Genomic DNA, 5,613 nt, shown 5'->3' with positions numbered 1-5,613 from the left:
ATATCTGGGAATGATAATGTTTGCATTCTAATGGATAATCTGTCAATGAGATGTTGTAGTCTACTGGACATTCATGCAATGCTCTTCAACACTCTATGACGATAGATCAGATCATTTTACCATGAATGGTACAGGAGGTAGAAATTTAGAAAAGCAATGAATTATAGTGATCTCGGATGTTATGAGTTCAGTATGACCATGGGTTTATTGTAACGTAATAGCATAGTAGGTATAGTTGGGTAAAGATGCAAGTACAACCAGTCCTATAATCCTAATAAGCATCATTTTAAGATGAGACAATAGATCTATAGTTGAGCAGTATTTTAGATCACCAGGAGGCAGTGAGTTATTTTCAGCCAAGTTGCAGTCAGCCATCATACTAAAACTTTATTACCCATACCACATATGGTCTTCAGAATTTGGCATGGGGATTTTCTGTGCATGAAAAATGCCAAAAGTGTATTAAACCCCAGAAATTACCAATCGAAATTTAACAAATCCAATAGAGAATATGTTTGAGAAGTAATGATCCTTGAAACAGGGCATCCATCCTGTAGACGTTCATCCTGTAGACGTCCATTCTTTAGACATCCATCTTGTAGACATCCATCCTGTAGACGTCCATTCTTTAGACATCCATCCTGTAGACATCCACCCTGAAGACATCCACCCTGTAGACGTTCATCCTGTAGACATCCATTCTTTAGACATCCATCTTGTAGACATCCATCCTGTAGACGTCCATTCTTTAGACATCCATCCTGTAGACATCCTCCCTGAAGACATCCATCCTGTAGACATCCATCCTGTAGACATCCCTCTTGTAGACATCCATCCTGTAGACGTTCTTCCTGTAGACGTCCATTCTTTAGACATCCATCTTGTAGACATCCATCCTGCAGACGTTCATCCTGTAGATGTCCATTCTGTAGACATCCATCTTGTAGACATCCATCCTGCAGACGTACATCCTGTAGACATCCCTCTTGTAGACATCCATCCTGTAGACGTTCATCCTGTAGACGTCCATTCTTTAGACATCCATCTTGTAGACATCCATCCTGTAGACGTTCATCCTGTAGACGTCCATTCTTTAGACATCCATCTTGTAGACATCCATCCAGTAGACGTTCATGAATGCCAATTGCTGCCTTATAATATACTGTATGTATAAAAATACTTGCCCATCTCCCATACCAAACATAATAATATTGTAGCATATAAGTATAAGGACACAAGTCGCTATTAGGGTATTAGTAGGGCAGTACTATTTAGTCACAGTATGGTGGCATTATTCAGACACTGTATATGGGTATAATTTAGTCACTGTGGAAGTAAAAGCTGGTCACTATATAGCATTATTATTCAGTCACTCTATGACTCTATAGTTAGGTTACCAATACCATATGGGCATTTATGCAGTCACTTTAGAACACTATGATTTGGTTTCTTTAACCACATGAGGACCGCCGTACGTAAATTTACGGCCTCATGTGCTGGTACCTAAAGACCGGACTATTGCCGAAATACGTCCGCCCTTTAGGTACCTTTCTGGCGGGGGGAGGGGTGCGGGGGGGACAGGGGTTAGGTGTTACTAACACCTAACCCCTTCCTCCATAACGTCCAGTCGGAACTGAGTCCGACTGGACGTGTTAACCCTTTCGATTGCGCCGTCAAACATCACGGCGCGATCGAAAGGGATCCGCCGATAATTGAAAGTGATCGGCACCCCCCGCGGCGAGATCGGGGGGTGCCAATGTCAGTAAAAGGTAGTCTGGGGTCTGGCTAGTGACCCCAGACTACCGGAGCCCCCACATACCTGCTGCTTCTGCCCGGGCGATGGAGGAAGTGAGCGATGCAGCTCACTTCCTCTGCAGCTTACAGGACACGAGCAGGTTCATGTCCTGCTCATGTCCTGTCTGCTACTGTGCAGAATCAGTTGATGCTTTCATCAAAGCATCAACTGATTCAAGTGTCCTAAAGGGACACATGAAAAAGTAAAAAAAAAGTTTAAAAAAAAAAAAAGTGTATGAAAAAAGTAATAAAGTTCTAAAGTCCAAAAATCCCTTTTTTCTATACAAAATGAATTATATAAAAAAAGCACTAAAAATTAAAAAAAACAATGCATATTTGGTATCGCCGCGTCCGTAACAACCTGTGCAATAAAACTGAAATAATATTTAATGTACACGGTGAACGTCGGGAAAAAAAAAAACGGAAAAAACTCGCCAGAAGTAATGATTTTTTGCCATCTCATCCTACAAAATATGCTATAAAAAGTGATCAAAAAGTCATATTCACCCCAAAACAGTGCCAATAAAAAGCGCACATTGTCCCGCAAAAAATAAGCCCTCAACCAACACTGTCAACCGAAAAATAAAAATGTTACGCCTCTCAGAAGATGGCGATGCAAAAAACATTGATTTACAGTCCTATGAAAAAGTTTGGGCACCCCTATTAATCTTAATCATTTTTTGTTCTAAATATTTTGGTGTTTGCAACAGCCATTTCAGTTTGATATATCTAATAACTGATGGACACAGTAATATTTCAGGATTGAAATGAGGTTTATTGTACTAACAGAAAATGTGTACCATTAAAAATATGGTGCTAAATGGACGATTAATTGGAAAAAAAAGTAATTTTTTATTTTTACGTCCCATTGTTAATAAAATCTGTGAATCAGCTGTGAGGCCAAAATGCTCACCAAACCCCTAGATAAATTCTATGAGGGGTGTAGTTTCCAAAATGGGGTCACTTTTAGGGGGTTTCCACTGTATTGATACTTTAGGGGCTCAGCAAATGCGACATGGGACCTGAAAAATATTCCAGCAAAATCTGCCCTTCAAAAGCCGAACAGCGTTCTTTCCATTCTGAGCCCCGCCATGTTCCCATACAGCAGATTATGGCCACATATGGGGCATTTCTGTGTTCAGCAGAATTTGTGTAACGAATTTTAGGGAGCTTTTTCTCCTTTATCCTCTTGTGAAAATGAAAAATTTGGGGCTAAATTGACAGTTTGATGGAAAAAAAGTAAATTTTCATTTTCATGTCCCAATGTTAATAAAATCTGTGAAACAGCTGTAGGGTCAAAATGCTCACTCTACCCTTTGATATGTTCTGTGGGGGGTGTAGATTCCAAAATGGGATCACTTTTAGGGGGTTTCCACTGTATTGGTTCTCTAGGGGCTCTGCTAATGCGACATGGCACCTAAAAATTATTCCAGCAAAATCTGCCATCCAAAAGCCAAATAGCGCTCCTTCCATTCTGAGCCCCGCCATGTTCCCATACAGCAGAATATGGCCACATATGGGGTATTGCCATGTTCAGGATAAATTGTTTAACAAACTTTGGGGGGATTTTACTCCTTTAACCCCTTGTGAAAATGAAAACTTTGGGGATAAAGTGACATTTTAGTAATTTTTCTTTTACACATTCCAATGTTAGTAAAATCTGTGAAACAACTGTAGGGTCTAAATACTCACTATAACCCTTGATGAATTCTGTGAGGGGTGTAGATTCTAAAATGGGGTCACTTTTGGGGGGTTTCCATTGTTTTGGTACGCTAGGGGGTCTGCAAATGCGACATGGTGCCTGAAAATTATTCCAGCAAAATATGCTGTTCAAACACCCAGTGTCGCTCCTTCCCTTCCATGCACTGCCGTGTGCCCAAAAATCAGTTTACACCCACATGTAGGGTATTTCTGTGCACAGGAGAAATTGCATAACAAAATGTGAGATGCATTTTCTCCTTTAACCCTTTGTGAATGTGTTAATTTTAGGTCTAAATGAATGTATTAGTGAAAAAAAATGAAATGTCTAAATTTGACCTCCATATTATTTTTATTCTTATGAAATGCTTAAAGGGTTAACAAACATCCCAAATGCTGTTTTGAATAATTTGAGGGGTGTAGTTTTGAAAATGGGGTGATTTATGGGGGTTTCTATTATATAGGCCTTTATAATTCCTTTCAGAACTGAAGTGTTCCCTAAAAAATTAATTTGAGGAATTTTCTTGTAAATCTGGAAAATCTCTGTTACACTTGTAAGCCTTGTAACAGCCTAAATAAATTAAAAGACAATCAAAAGATAATGCCAATATAAAGCAGATATATGGGAGATAATATGTATTCATGTATTTGGATGGTATGACTATCTGCCTGAAAAGCAGAAAATTTCACATTTTGAAAATTGCAATTTTTTCCAAATTTCCATCAAATTTGCTAGTTTTTTTTATAAATAAATACAAAAATATTGATTAGTGTTTACCACTAACATGAAGTATAATGTGTTACGAAAAAACAATCTCAAAATTACTTGTGTAAGTTAAAGCGTCTCAAAGTTATTGCCATTTAAAGTGACACATGTCAGTTTTGAAAAAAGAGGCCCGGTCGTAATGTACTTCTGGGCCTGGTCCTTAACCGGTTAATGTTATAGTATTGATGCCACTATGAGGCATCATTATGTATTCACTACATGACAGTATTATACTGTCACTGTATGCATACGGTACATCAGGACTGTCCAGCAGATTGGATCTGATTGTTCCTTATCTCATACCTTTGTCCCAAAGTGGATATTTTTGGGAAGTACTGTTGGCAGTTATGTCCGTGATCTTTATTTAGCCAATATTGTGGTATTTTTTAATTTCTTTATAGAGATATTATTTGCTAACTATGGCAGTATTGCACTGCAGTGTTCACATCTGTTTTTATTTATTTTTTAATATGGAACGCCTCACGATTTACGAGCATGTCATCCTTGCACAGGGGCCATGTTCTGTATCATTCCAATTTTAGCATATGTGCTGCCTAACCGAGCACTGTTCGCTATGTTTTTGGTTTGCTTTCCTTTCTCCTGGTCCTCCTCCAGATGTGCACCTAGCTTTAGCTGTACATGTGGGTGTGTGATCCCATCTTCACTCCTCACTTCCTTGCTAAGGAATACAGAGAAACTTTTTTGAAACTACTACTACTGAATATCATGTTGAGACATCCAGACTATTTACTGTAGAGAGTTCCATAAAAACACTGTTGTGAAGGGTAAAATTCCATTAAAGTCAGTAATATTGGTGGCCAAACCGTAGAATGGACTATGAATATAGAAACTTATAGAACCCCCTTCAAAAAGCTGAATAAGGAGGCCATGGTGCAGCAACAAGAACAATTTCCCTGACACAGTGCCATACATTAGGCTGTGGTTATGCCAGGCATTGCAGATCACAGCAACTGAATGGGACTCAGCTGTAGAACTAGAAACAGCATCAATTCAATATATTGTGCTGTACCTAGCTAAACTATATAGTAAAGAGGTCCTGCCTTCTGATTCATCTGAATGTCTACTTGCAGGGTGCTAAGTAAGGCCGGGTTCACATCAGTGCGCGTTCGGGGATCCTGTTCCCCATTTCGCTTGAAAAATGTGGAGAAAACAGTTCAGGATGGAGGACTTTTCTCTCCGCATTTTTCTGGTGGAAACTAGGTCTATGATTTTAGTGGATTGGATTTCCATTTTGCAGGTCCTCAAGTGGACCCGAAGAACAGAAACCCAAGTGATGGTGTCAACCTAGAACCAGGGTTGGACTTTCTCTGGTCCTAAGGATAGGTGTAACATCT

The 5,613-nt window shown here is 39.3% G+C and overlaps 1 non-coding gene across 1 annotated transcript; it reads right to left on the bottom strand.

Annotated features, from left to right (window-relative positions):
* Positions 1 to 4,722: 4,722 nt before the first annotated feature.
* On the bottom strand, positions 4,723 to 4,824 carry LOC142198770 (U6 spliceosomal RNA). Its single transcript, XR_012715412.1, has one exon. It is a non-coding gene; the product is annotated as a U6 spliceosomal RNA (small nuclear RNA).
* Positions 4,825 to 5,613: the final 789 nt, after the last annotated feature.

This window comes from Leptodactylus fuscus, chromosome 3 (assembly GCF_031893055.1).
Source record: "Leptodactylus fuscus isolate aLepFus1 chromosome 3, aLepFus1.hap2, whole genome shotgun sequence".
Taxonomy (NCBI): Eukaryota; Metazoa; Chordata; class Amphibia; order Anura; family Leptodactylidae; genus Leptodactylus; species Leptodactylus fuscus.
This window is presented reverse-complemented; position numbering and strand designations above follow the sequence as displayed.